A 15,454-nucleotide genomic window follows, 5' to 3' on the forward strand; every position below is an offset into this window, starting at 1 on the left:
ATCCTCCCACTGCACGGCCAAAAATGGGCTTGTTTGAGGTTACACTAAAACAATGGTAACCCTCAATAAATAAATTGCTGACAGCCCATGTCTCCTGGAACATAACAATATCTTTGTTATCCAATAGCTTGATCCATTGAGGGTCAAGCAATCTTGGTTCCAACCCGGCAACGTTCCAACTAAGGATAGACAATTTGGAGCGTTTTAAGGCACAAGAGGCATTATAGCCACTAGGCTGCTTAGGTTGAATTGATGGAGTAGTTATGTTCTCATGTGTAACTGGGGACATAGTCGAAACAATGCGTGGTGCCATTGTCTCAATTTCATTATATTGTACATTAGAAGGGTTTTCCCTGATGGTAATTGGTACATCCTCACTCCCCCTATTTCTTTTCCCCAGTCAATCTTGACATTCCAAGTTGGAGAGAGCATGTTCAAAACGGTTATGCGTTGGTATATTATATATATACCTTGGCTCGTTCTGAGGCATGTTAAAATTTTGTTTGGGCCTTGCGTAAGGTCTCTCCCTTGGGTTGGGATAAGAGGGAGTGGGGAGAGGTAGATATGGCAATTGATGTGGTGGGGGTATAATCCGTTGGCCTAATGAACGACCATTCCTAAAATTAGTATTAAACTCTTGGTAAGGATGTTCATAGCCGTTAATAATGTTGTGGTTCATGCCCAGTTGATCTGCTAAAAAGTTAATCCCAGGGTTAGAGTAAAGGTCAATTAAGGTGCCAATTCCGATCCGGTAAAAAAATTCCCCGTCCGACTCGTATCCGGATTTTTTTCCGTCCGATTCGTCAAAGTAGCGTACAAACTGCCAAGTACGATTCGAACGGAAAAAAGTCCATACGAATCGCATTGGGAAGATTTCCCCACACGTCCTCGGGTCGGGAAAAGTCACCGACACGTCCCCGGGCGAAAAACCCACCGTGCGGAAAAATAAAGTCCGACTGCGCAAGTACGATCCCTCCCGTCCTCCCCATTTCACAACCGTACGCAAAAAACACCGTCCGAACCGAACTCCCATAGCAACCATGGAGACATGTGCCCGCATACGCGCCGAACACCCCACCACCCCCCCCGCCCGCGTATGTACGCACCGAACCCCCACCCCAGCAGTGCATGTACGCCCCAAACCCCCACCCGTGTATGTACGGACCGAACCCCCACCCGTGTATGTACGCACCCAACCCCCACCCCAGCAGTGTATGTACGCCCCGAACCCCCACCCGAGTATGTACGCACCGAACCACCACCCGTGTATGTACGCACCAAACCCCCACCCGTGCATGTACGCCCCCGAACCCCCACCCGTGTATGTACGCACCAAACCCCCACCCGTGTATGAACGGACCGAACCCCCACCCGTGTATGTACGCACCCAACCCCCACCCCAGCAGTGTATGTACGCCCCGAACCCCCACCCGAGTATGTACGCACCGAACCACCACCCGTGTATGTCCGCACCAAACCCCCACCCGTGCATGTACGCCCCCGAACCCCCACCCGTGTATGTACGCACCAAACCCCCACCCGTGTATGAACGGACCGAACCCCCCCAGCCGTGTATGTACGCACAGAACCCCCCCCCAGCCGTGTATGTACGCACCGAACCACTACCCGTGTATGTACGCACCCAACCCCCACCCCAGCAGTGTATGTACGCCCCGAACCCCCACCCGAGTATGTACGCACCGAACCACCACCCGTGTATGTACGCACCAAACCCCCACCCGTGCATGTACGCCCCCGAACCCCCACCCGTGTATGTACGCACCGAACCCCCACCCGTGTATGTACGCCCCCGAACCCCCCCCAGCCGTGTATGTACGCACCGAACCACCACCCGTGTATGTACGCCCCCGAACCCCCACCCGTGTATGTACGCACCAAACCCCCCCCAGCCGTGTATGTACGCACCGAACCACCACCCGTGTATGTACGCCCCCGAACCCCCACCCGTGTATGTACACACCAAACCCCCCAGCCGTGTATGTACGCACCAAACCACCACCCGTGTATGTACGCACCAAACACCCACCCCAGCCGTGTATGTACGCACCGAACCACCACCCGTGTATGTACGCCCCCGAACCCCCACCCGTGTATGTACGCACCAAACCCCCCCCAGCCGTGTATGTACGTACCAAACCCCCCCCCAGCCGTGTATGTACGCACCGAACCACCACCCGTGTATGTACGCACCAAACCCCCACCCCAGCCGTGTATGTACGCACCGAACCACCACCCGTGTATGTACGCCCCCGAACCCCCACCCGTGTATGTACGTACCAAACCCCCCCCCAGCCGTGTATGTACGCACCGAACCACCACCCGTGTATATACGCACCAAACCCCCACCCCAGCCGTGTATGTACGCACCGAACCACCACCCGTGTATGTACGCCCCCGAACCCCCACCCGTGTATGTACGCACCAACCCCCCCCCAGCCGTGTATGTACGCACCGAACCCCCACCCGTGTATGTACGCACCTAACACCCCCCCCAGCCGTGTATGTACGCACCGAACCACCACCCGTGTATGTACGCCCCCGAACCCCCACCCGTGTATGTACGCACCCAACCCCCCCCAGCCGTGTATGTACGCACCGAACCCCCACCCGTGTATGTACGCACCTAACACCCCCCCCAGCCGTGTATGTACGCACCGAACCACCACCAGTGTATGTACGCCCCCGAACCCCCACCCGTGTATGTACGCACCAAACCCCCCCAGCCGTGTATGTACGCCCCCGAACCCCCCCCCAGCCGTGTATGTACGCACCGAACCACCACCCGTGTATGTACGCACCAAACCCCCACCCCACCAGGGAATGTACGGACCGCACCCCCACCAGTGCATGTACGGACCGTACTGACGCCAAAAAAACACGTACTGAACCAGGACAAACCATATTTACACAAGGAGAGTCAAGTAGAGTTTCCCCACACCACCAAACATGCCCAACAACCCCACAAACATCACATACACTCACCTGCAACTGCCAAACTGCCAAACAGAGGCCCAAAACTCAATCACTCCTCATAACACACCCACACAAATTTCAAACACAGCCACACCCACAAATGGACCAATAAAAATGGACCACACACAAACCATGAGCCTTTGCAACAGACCCACTGCTGCCAGAGCCCACAGACGACCCACACCACCATACTTGAACCTCACACTTGCATACCTTCACACAACCACCTACACAAACACCCCCTCATCACATTCACACACACACCTCCACTACCACACCCACACACCCACAACCATCCACACCCACACCCCCACAACCATCCACACCCACACCCCACGCCATGTCCACCACCAAGAATCCAAAGTTCACAAAGGAGGAGCTGGAGATCCTTGTCGACGAAATCCTCAGAGTCGAGCCACAGCTCTTTGGGACATTGGTCAGACAGACCAGCATATCCGAAAAAACGGCCATGTGGCAGAGGATCGTCGATTCTGTGAATGCTGTTGGGACCACCAGAAGGACCAGGCACGAGTGCCAATCCAGGTGGTACGATCTGCGGAGGACGGTCAAGAGGAAGATGACTGACAATCACAACCAGGGGAACATCACTGGAGGAGGGCCGCCCCCCAGACCGGTACAATACCATCCCTGGGAGGAGAAGGTGATGTCCACGCTGGCGGTGGAGGGACTACACGGACTGCCAGGACTCCCAGACCCTGGTGAGTACACAAACAACTCACCTCACATGGGGGGGATGCCATACACAATCAATCATGCATGCCACCCCCCCCAAGCCACCACCGGACACAACAACACTCCACAAACACACACATGCCACTAGCGCCTCCATGCCCCATGCATCAATCAGGGCCATGCCAAGTCACAGGCCACACAAAACACCAACACAACACAGGATGTGGTCGATGCTGGGAGTGGGGGACTCAAAACTAACATTGAGCAACTCACAAGCACACAACAATGCCCTCAGCCCATATGGCCCAGGGCACAGCCATACAAACTGTGTGTACCCACACAGTACTGTCTTGCCTGCAAATGGTGGCTGCCATGCAGGATGACATGGGTCTGAAGGCACAATTTGCACATAACAGCAGACAATGAAGATGCATCGCTCTGATAGAGTCTCAGCACACACCGCCACAGCAGCAGCCTACACTCAGACACACTGCCCAATGGGTGCCCGGAGAACAGGGACTAACTCACATGAACAAGCCAATGGCCATTCAAAGACCGGCTAACTGTGTGTGCCCAGGAAGCTGGCCTGAGGTGACAGAGAGTGACAAAGAGAGGGAGGGAGAGGGGGAATGAGAGGGAAGGAGACAGAGGGGGACACAGGGAGACAGACAGAGGGAGGGAGTAGGGTGACAGAGGGAGACCGACAGAGGGAGGCAGGAGGGTGACAGAGGGAGGGAGGAAGGGAGACACAGGGAGACTAAATCACCCTTGGGTGGTGTGGCCATGTCCACTCGTCAGCCGGTGGACTGTGTGCATGCAGACCAGGTCTGGCAGTGCCTCAACCCCCCCTTCCGTAGATGAAGACCGGTCCATGTGTCAATCTGTGCACGAGTCCATCCGTGCTGCAGGCACAGACCTAACCACACACCCAGTATACCCACCCACTGTGTCGGTAAGAACCCTGTCACAAATGCTTCAGTCCCCTACCTGCAACATCAAATTGCCTTGGCAAAACACCATTTGGCCACGTACAGTGCAACACGTAAGGCGCCTCTGCATGGCTCGCTACGCCCGCACACCACACTGCTGACTGTGTACCCAAATAGATGCATCAACTAAGATTGTGTCTCACACATGCGTAAAGCCCTGACAGCTGTGGCCAAGGGACATAGCCATGCACAAGTGCACTGTGAGAGGAATGCAGGACAGATCCAACTACCCAGAGGAAGAGTGCCAAATCAGAAATGCATGCAACATGGATGCCACATGTGACACTGTTAACATTGTCTCTCTCACACACAGGTCAACGTCGACGAACACCCCCCAACACTGGGGGGGAAGTCTCACAGGACCAGGCTCCGCGGGATGAGGACCCCACCGCCAGCGATGACTCTCACCACTCCGTGGATGACCCAGACCAACCTGGCCCCTCTGGTGTCCAACCACCTGCAGCACCTGCGTCAGGTACAACTGTGCCAACCACCACCCCCATTCCTGCCACATCCCAGGAGACGTCCAGGAGCCCTGCCCGCACACGACCACCCAGCCAGTCTGCCCAGGAGGGACACGGTCCTCCGGGCACCCAGGAGGAGGCAGGCGGCAACGCAGACGCCATCCCTCAGGGGTCCCGGAGACCCGATGCACCCACAACGGCAGGCCAGGTGCACGTGGGCAGGGGTGGCGGGAGTGGAGGACGGCGGAGGCGCGAACCTGACCAGGCAGCTCAGGACCCGGTAGTGTCCCAGGTCAGCAACATCCTGGATACATACCGGCGTGACACCAGGGGCATGGACCAGATTGCGTCCACCCTCAATGACATCAAGGGGACCCTCCAGGAGATGAAGACCCTGCAGTCCCAGCAACATGCCTGTCAACTGCAACACCAAGGAAGGATGGAGGATAGACAGGCTGAGCTCGTGGCGGTGCAAACCCAAATGACCGGTGTACTCCGTCGGATTGCCGACAACATGGGCAACCCTCCCTGTGGCACCAGGCGAAGGCCATTACCAGACACAGGGAGGGATCAGGAGGAGGAGGATTCATCCGACGGAGCGTCACAGACATCGTCACGGACTGCTTCCGAGGGTCCCCGCAGGAAGGTGGGTCGTCCACGAAAAAGACTGTGAGAGTCAGCAGAACATCACCATCTCCCAGGTCACCTGGCCTGGCACCTGGCCCTCTGGCCCAATAGCAGCACATGACATTCTCTGCCACATGGACTTGCTGGTCACTGTCTGACCTATGTTGACGAAGACTGTGGCATGGACTCTGACATTTTGCTACGGCAAGGATACCAACTCCCCCAGTGAACTTTGGATTCTACACTCCCGCTGTGCACCTCTTGTCATCCCCACAAACCCGTACCCCACCACAAATAAATTAATCACACTTACAAGATGATGCCGTGATTCTACATTATTACAATACATGTGTGTGTCGTACAGTCAAAGCATGCCTGATCTCAGAATTAACTCCAACCATCCAAACCGTGGGGTCGCAGTCTTGCCCAGGACACACATGGGTCCCAATGTCTCATCTGATACAGACATGGAGTACCATACTCACCTGTGCTGGGCCCAACCAGCTGAGTGGTTCCCGCACAACTGTGGCTACAGACACATTCAGGGGAGCAACAGTCATGCGCAGAGGTCAGGGATCATGTGGAGTGACCTGGCTTGCCGCTCCCAGGTATGTCTAGACATGTGTCCCTACAATGTGCAGCATGCTTGCGTCAGGCGGATGTTGAGAATGGTGGCTAGGCCAAGGTTGGATGCATGGAGATGCCAGAATGCAGTTTAGGATCACAGTGCCACATGGTTGTGTTGGGGTTGTGGGCTGCATCATGAGTGTGGGCGTGGATCGAGAAGGTCATCCTGCAGCTGGCTGTGAAACATTCCCCCCATCCCGTTTGGACGTTGATGTGGCCTGGTTGCCCGACGCAGTAGCAGAGCTGTGCAGATGCACTCCGGATATGGCCAAGTACCATGGGAGTCGTAAGGCACATGTCCGTAGACTGCAGGGTAGGATTCGACACGGATGTTGTAGTTGCCCTGGGGGATGGTCTCTCTTGCCTTGAGGTGGATGGAACTGTGCATCTTGTGCATAATACAGTTCCCACTCCCTGACAAACCCCTAGCATCTTGTCACTCTACACATAGACACATATGCACCACCTATGAAAACTATGCCAGACATGCCGCACGCACAGTGGCAACAGGCCACCATTGACAGGGAAGAGGCACCTTGGAGACAGAGGGACAAATTTATTAGTCATGTGTGTTGGAATGACAATGATACTCTGTCAACACATACACAGGTCATGTGGATGAACATGTGGGAGCAACACTGGCACCCCCCATTGCAACACAGATGCTGGTATCCCATTGACCTGGCACACAAGTGACGGATAACAGCTAAACACCCCCTGCTGCCACGGAGAGGCCGCTATACACCATTGAGGCCCTGATGGGGCAATCACACACCATGTCAACCCGGTGCAACCTATATGTTTCCGAGGCCAGTGTTACACACAATGATGGCCTCATCACAATCCCCAATCCCCTGCCACATGACAGTCACCAAGTCTGACCATGGCTCCAGGTGAAGCCTGCCCCATGTCATGTTCCCCATGTAGGATCACCATGTATGCAAATGGAACACACATGAACCGGAGAAGTGCACACAGACTACAAACAATTCACACACCCAAAACGACGTGAGGCATCCCTTACCCTAAGGAGATTTCAACACTTGCCCGTGCATGTGACGCTGAATCAGCACATGTTGCTGTGTTCATGAGGAGTAGCAGGAGCACAACAATGCCACCAGCAGACAGCATGCACATGGACCTGTGGAAGAGAGACACACAAGGATTCAGCACAAAGGAGCACATCCGCAAGCATGTACTCAACACGTATCATGTTGTTAACATGACAGGTGACAATGATGACCCTCAGACAACATCCTTCCATTGCGCCATCACTTGAGTGACACTTCAATACACACCACTGACTCACTTGGCAGACATGCAGATGGACGCACACATTGCAACACATGCCACACACGGCCCAATGCGTGCACACTCAGACACTGGAACTCACCACTAAGCAAAGAAGTTGCGTATGAGCCGACTCCGCATGTCCTCCACAGCCTCCTCCTCCTCCACATCACTTGCCCCGTCACCAAGGCCTTCATCCTCCACGGGTGGATGGTCCTGGTCATCTTGATCCAGTATGAGTGGAACAGCTTCCTCCACTGCCATGTTGTGCAGCATGCAGCAGACGATGATGATCTTGCACACCTTCACCGGGGCATATGGGAGTGCTCCGCCGGTCTTGTGGAGGCACCGGAATCGGCTCTTCAGAAGTCCAAACGTCCTCTCAATGACTCTCCTGGTCCGCCCATGTGCGTTGTTGTAGCGGTGCTCGGCAGCCGTGCTGGGGTTGCGGACAGGCGTCATCAGCCATGGCATGTTGGGATAGCCAGCGTCCCCTACAAGGAAACATCATGGACAGAAGTGTGTCAGCACAGGCAGTGAGATTGGAAGATGACGCCAAACACTGAACTGCCAGAGTCTACCCACCAACAATACATGCTCGCTCGTTCCGCAGCTGCAGCATCATTTCAGGCAGCCTGCTACGCCTCATGATGAAGGCATCGTGTGCTGATCCTGGAAAGCGAACACAGACATGTGAAATCACCATGTTGGACAGACACACCACAAGGGCATTAATGGAGTGATAATGTTTGCGATTCCTATACACCACCTCCTGTGCCTGTGGTGGTACCAACGCAACATGTGTCCCATCTATGGACCCAATGACATGGGGCATCCCTCCCAGGGCATAGAACTCACGCTTGACATCTGTCAACTGCTCACGAATTGGGAATTTAATGTACTCATCCAGGTGAACCAACATGGCCTCTAAGAAATCATGCAGAACACGGCTGAACATCGTCTGGGACATGCCCCCGACATCAGCAATGGTATGTTGGAACGTACCCGTGGCAAGGAAATGTAGGGATGCCATCACCTTCAACTTGGGTGTCAGTGCACTGGGATACCTGTGGCGCGGGAGGAGTTGTGCTTGCAGCCGGCCAGTCAACTCATCAATCAACCGTTGGCTGAATCTGTAGCGGCGTATACAGTCCCGTTCATGCAGGGCAGCAATGTCTGGCATACGTCGAGGGAGAGGCGGAGCCCTGCAGTGAAATGGAAGGAACACCTAAGAGTGAGCACTGTACAACAACATCGTCAATGCACTGAGCACATGTTACACAGCCAAAACATATGCCACGTTGTGAGTCAGGTCTGTGCCACATTTCCTGGACACGTACGCCAGTCAGGTGACACTCCTACCAAGGGACAGCCACTAACGGAGGGGGGCAAGATCACGATGACATGGCATGAGACTAGCTGTGGGCCAGTGTAAGTGAACATGCACACGCATCACAGGATTCACAGACATCCACACATGTGCAGAAGTAGTATGCGTATGGTACAGACAGGTAGTTGGATGCGATATGCACTGGTCACATGTCATAGGAATAGGACAGGCCACACACATTGCCTTTGAGGAGTACATGTCGAGACAGAACATACATAGGGAGCATGTGGATATGTACTTGTGTTGATACTCCGTGTAGTTGGATACATACACACCTCATGGCAAATCACATATGTGGGCTGGTGTGCGGAACAGTGTGCCATGCCCATCGACACACAGACACATGTTGGCAGCAGCAACTGCTGATGCATTAAACCACACACCTACAGCAAAATCATGGAAAGACATGCCACACACATGACATGGTTGCAGCGTGCAACGCAGCCATACACGTGTCATGTGTAATATTCCGTGTACCTGGCATCAGGGGACAGGTGCGGGTGTCCGTGACTGGGACATGCAAGTGACTCATGGCTCCACTAGTGTGTACGACATGCACACATGTCAAAGGAGTGCAGGGGATGTGTGGTACAATGCGCACCATCACACACGACATGTGTACACAGCTCATCGTACATGTGCTTTGCCCACACCTCAGGGGTAAAGTGCCACATCACATCCTGACACACCTGTGTCACACACATGTGGTATTGCACAGACAATGCATTGGTGTCCACCCTTGGCAATACCTGTCCGCTCCATTCCTGTCTGTGTGCCGCCTGTCACCACTGACAGTTGTGAAACGCACCGTACATACGCTCGGAGTGCGTGTATAGGGTCCCTGGGCCAATATTGCCGCTGGCGTATGCGTACGCCACAGTAGTACGGACCGTACAAGCGCTTGTACGGTCCGGATCACAATATGGGCGCTGGCGTATGCGTACGCCACAGTAGTATGGACCGTACAAGCGCTTGTACGGTCCGGATCACAATATGGGCGCTGGCGTATGCGTACGCCACAGTAGTACGGACCGTACAAGCGCTTGTACGGTCCGGAACACAATATGGGCGCTGGCGTATGCGTACGCCACAGTAGTACGGACTGTACACGCGCTTGTACAGTCCGTACTACTGTGGCGTACGCATACGCCAGCGCCCATATTGTGATCCGGACCGCACAAGCGCTTGTACAGTCCGTACTACTGTGGCGTACGCATACGCCAGCGCCCATATTGTGATCCGGACCGTACAAGCGCTTGTACAGTCCGTACTACTGTGGCGTACGCATACGCCAGCGCCCATATTGTGATCCGGACCATACAAGCGCTTGTACGGTCGGTATCACTGCTTGTGGGGTGCCCTAGGGCGTGGAACGCACCGTACCTGTGTGTAAATGTATGAAAACACATAGGGGACACATGAGGGACAAGTATAAGGGCCTAAATGCCTGATGGTTGCCATGGAGACTGAGTTAAATTTTTGAATTTGAGCACCAGGTGCACAGCAGAAGTCAGTTTGAAAGAATCTACATTGTTGCAATGTGGATGTTGACTTGACATCATTATCAAAACTGAAACCATGCAAAGCCACACACTGGGGTAGGTTTGAAGGGATTGGATGAAACGTAGGATGCTAATGTGACTGACCAATCAATCTGTACTCCTATACATGAACAGGCCAGCCAGGCATATATAAGGCAGCCAGGTCCCATGAGAGAGCACTTGCCTGCACATCCAGTCATCCATGACCACTGCTGCTGATAGTGATTCCTCTGGCACCATGTCCAGGACTGTGGAGAGGTCACAGCCATTCACACAGGAGGAGAACCTTGCCCTGATAGATGTGATCCTCCCACAGTTCCAGAGCCTGTATGGTCGACCAGGGGTTCAGGTGAGTGCAGACTCCACTAGCTTAGACTGTGCCCCTTTTGTGTGACAGTGACTTCTGGCATTGTGTCCATGTGTGACAGACATGCACTGTTGTTTGGAGTGGGTCCCAGGGTGTGGAAGGCCTCATGTCACCCATGCAGAGCATGCTGTGTTTCCTGTGTGCACTCCTCACTTGCATAGTGCCTACTGTGACAATGAATGCAAGGTGCATGCCACATTCTGCCTGCATACTCCTCCTGGGGATGTTGTTTCCACAGTCCTGATGTGATCCTGTGTTCCCCCCAGTGTGACAGGTGTCAGTACCCATGGATGTGTGTTTGTTCAGTGTACCTGTGCTGTGAGTGTCCGAAGGCCGTGTTCGTCCCCTGCACATTGGTGTGTGTGTTAGTCCCCTGTCATGTGGGTGAGTGCATATGGGGAGTGTTGCACACAAGCAGCATGAGGGATGGATATGGCCTGGCCATCCGATGTGAGCAGGGAGCAGTGCTGTGTGCATGCCGTGCTGAGCCAGCCCCACACCTGTGACACCCCCGTCTACTGGCACATGGGCAGAGTGAGGTGTGTACCCGCAGTTGGCAATGCCATGTGATTGTCCTGTACCTGTGTGTGTCTGTGTACTCTGCTGAGGTAGCATCAGTGTGCTGGGGCAGGTGACTGCTGTGAGGTGCTGTACATAATCCTGGTGTAGCCTGTGAGGCACAGTGTGATCCCTGGTCAGTGAGTGTGTGGTACCCCTCATGCCACCCGTGTGCTTTCACTGGCACGTAGTGCATTTGGCCTTCCACAGTGGATAATGTCCCTATGACAAAGGTGCAATTAGTTGCATGCATACCATGGCCTGTTCATAATGAGGATTGTTCTATATGTGTGTCTCTGTGTCTTTGCTCATGTGGATTAATGTATTCTCTCTTTTGCATCCTCACAGGTAGGCGCCATTGCCAAGGGGGAGATCTGGAGGGAAGCCGTCAGTGCCGTGAGGGGTACAGAGGGTCGGAGGCGGAGCCTGTCTCAGGTGAGGAAACGCTGGCAGGACATCCGGTGCTGGACGAGGAGGATTGCACGGCTCCTGCTGGGGGACTCACCTGAGAGCCGTAAGAACCGTGGGCGCCGTCGTCTGACCCACATCCAGAAGCGTGTGCTGGCGGTTGTCTTCCCCGATATGGACAGGCGCCTACAGGAGAGGCAGCAGCAGGAAGGGGGTAGGTACATGTGTGTCAGTTGTGTGTCCCCAGCCAATGTAAGTGTGCAGTTGCATGGATACACTGCCAGGGTTTGATTGTGCAGTGCGTCAACTTCTCCACAAAGTAGCACAGTGCTGTTCTCACTCCCTCCCTTCCCCTCCTTGCAATGTGTTCCCTGGTCTGTCTGTAGCCACTCTTGCACAAGGTTATTTAGGCAGGCAGTTCATGCAGGTGCCCTATGCTATCAGCATCATGTGTGGGGGTGATGTGCCACAGGTATGGGGACCTTGCGTGTGCCATGGCCAATTTCAGTCATTGTGGTGTCCATGTCACTTGGCACTGATTGTGAATCACGACATAGGGGTGTGTCTCCAAAATGTACAGCCTTCCAGCATGCATGTCCAATTGTGTGCCCTCTGACATGATGTGCCTGAGTGGGAGGCCTGCTAAGTGCAGGGACGGTTGCTTAATTTGCAGTCATGTCCATCCTGGACCATGGAGGAGTGTGGGCACTACTGTGCCCTGGGGCACCTCTTCCTAGGTATCATGTGCGTCATCCAACAATATGGCCATTCACTGTGTCTTCACCATGGGTTGGGTAGGGTGGCACTGTACCCTGGGCTCAACTGTTAGGACCTACAGGTTGCTACATGTGTCCACTGTACAGGGGGACCCATTTTGCTTGTGCATACTCACAGTGGGCATTACCTGTGTGTGTTGTTGAGACAATCTGATGATGTTTGCCTGTCAATGATGTGTGGACATGGCCACCAGGGGCTGTGTGTGTACAGTCATGAATTAGTGGAGGCCATGTGTTTCCATCCCAGAGTAAGAGGTGTACATACTTTCTCCGTCTCAATGAGATTGTCTCAGGTGTGGGTGGTTTGTGCGTACAAGGCCTACATGTCAGAAGCTTCATCCTCCTTGCTGGGTTTAGCCTGTGTGTGATGTTTGACTGGACATACGCTCAAGGTGCAGTGACCCTGTCATGTGTGGCCTGGTTTCATGTATTGCCTTTGCAGCATGCGGCAAGAGTAAATGGATATGATTCATGCTCATCCCTTTTTGACGACGCAGTGTGGTGCAGGTGCTGTGCACATTTGTCCCCAGAGGCTGACTCCTCTCTAAAATTTCAGGTGCAGTGATTTGCTGTTGTGTCATGATCTCCATTGTGTCTCAGTGGCATGGTGGGTCGAAAAACTGTGTGTTCCATGGCCTACATGTGTACATTGTTTTGTAGGTGTTACTCCTGTTGCTTTTCAGGCTATGCAATGTGACCTATGTATATTTGACTCATGTGACATAAGTGTACAGGTGTCTGATTTTCTCCTGTCTCTTCACCTTGCCCACAGCATCGCCGGGGGACACGGAAGGAGACACTAGCACGGACCGGGAGGAGAGATTGAGCACCAGTGCCAGCAGTGCTGTCCTGTCTGGCACATGGAGTGGCACGGAGGCCGAAGGGAGTGAGGCAGAGGACCTGTTGACTGCCAACACAGACTATGACGCAGACGGGTCCGAGGCTGAGCTCCCAGAGGTGGCGGAGTCTGCCCCCCCAGCTGATGGCAGCCCTCCACATCCCCCCGCCACCTCAGGTTCCATCACCGGCCTCCCACATGCTCGTGGCCCTTCCCTCCGTGCTCGGTCCCCACATGTCTCCTTCCTGCCAGGCACCGCACCCCCTGCCCCTGTCACCACTGCTGCGGTGAGTGCGGAGTCTGTGGACATCCTGAGGCAGTTGCAGGTTGGTCAGACTGCGATGCTAAATGTCCTCCATGCCCACACCCAGGTGCTGACCCAGATGGAGGCATACATGGAGGGCATGTCGGCTGCGCAGTCTGACCAACGGCAGTTGCTGAGGTCCATAGACTCCACACTGACTGCAGCACTGGATCTCCTGCAGCGCTGCGTAACACCCCCTACCCCTGCCCCATCCACAATTCCCACTCCCGTGCCTGTCCCACGCACATCCAGACGTCAGCGTGCACGCACCCCAACGGACACAGGCACCACACCACCAGGGAAGTCGAAGCGCACACCTCCTGTCACGCACACACAGGGTGAGGAAGGCACACCCACTGGGTCGGGGGGGAAACGTAGAACACGCAGCCACAGTGGGAGTCCGCATTCCACACAACCCACTCCCTCAAAATCCACTCCCCTTAGCTCTCCTGGCCAACAGTCAGTGACAGCATCATCCACTGCGAGTGTGCCCCCCAGCCCCAGGATGACACCACCCCGCAAGCGGTGGAGGCGGGACCCGGCCAGGGGAGTTGAGTCCCCCACTCTGTCCACACCCTCCCCCAGTGGCGCTGCGACCCATCCCTTTGCCCCCCCCCCCTCCTTGGTGCCTGTGGTTGGATTGGGTGCGGGGGAGTCGCTGGGGGAACTTGCCGACGTGTGCAGCGCCATTCTGTCCTCCACCTTTGGCGCTGGCACCCCCCCTGTGGCAGAATCATCCCTCCCTGCACCCACAACACCTACCCTTTCCCCTCCTGTTCCTGCGGTGCCTGTTTCCACCCTCCCCCCTGATGCCCCCTCTTCTGTGGATGAAATGGACTTGTGAACTGTGCAGGCAAGCTAGTGGACACACGTCCCGATGTGTACCCCCCCCCCCGGACATTGCTGCTGGGCTGGCCCATGGCCCTTGTACATAGTGGACATTTTCTCATATATATTTTCCTGCTGAATAAAGCCTTTTCTTTTGGTTTTGCACACTGATGCTTTCCTGGACTTGCTGTTGGTGCTGGTGCTCCCTGCGTTGGGGTGGTGATAATGTGTTAGGGGTCTGTGAAATGTTGGAGTGTGCTGCTCATGGGGTGTACCCTGCCATCTGCGTGCCATCACAAAGGTCTCTGCCAATGGTATTTGGTCATGTTTGCTCTCACTGTATGGTGACATTGTCCCAAGGTGTGTTCCATCCTCTGTGGAGCAGGCCATTTTCCCTGCAGGGTGTCTCCCAAATGCTGTGCTGTGCTGTGTCTACATTTCCTGGATGTGTGAGGGTTGCCGTTCAATATAGCCATGGTGGCTCAGCGATGGCTCCGCCTGCATCTGGTGTATCACCCTTGTAGGTCACTGAACTTGTTGATGGGGTATATTGTCCTATGTCTGGGCACTGCTGGGAGTGATAGGTACACACCCCTCCTGTGTCTGGGCACTGCTGGAAGTGGTAGGCACACACCCCTCCTGTCTCAGGGCACTGCTGGGAGTGATAGGCACCCACCCCTCCTGTGTCTGGGCACTGCTGGGAGGACTCTGCACCCACCCCTCCTGTGTCTGGGCACTGCTGGGAGTGATAGGCACACAC

This window comes from Triturus cristatus, chromosome 5_1 (assembly GCF_964204655.1).
Source record: "Triturus cristatus chromosome 5_1, aTriCri1.1, whole genome shotgun sequence".
NCBI lineage: Eukaryota > Metazoa > Chordata > Amphibia > Caudata > Salamandridae > Triturus > Triturus cristatus.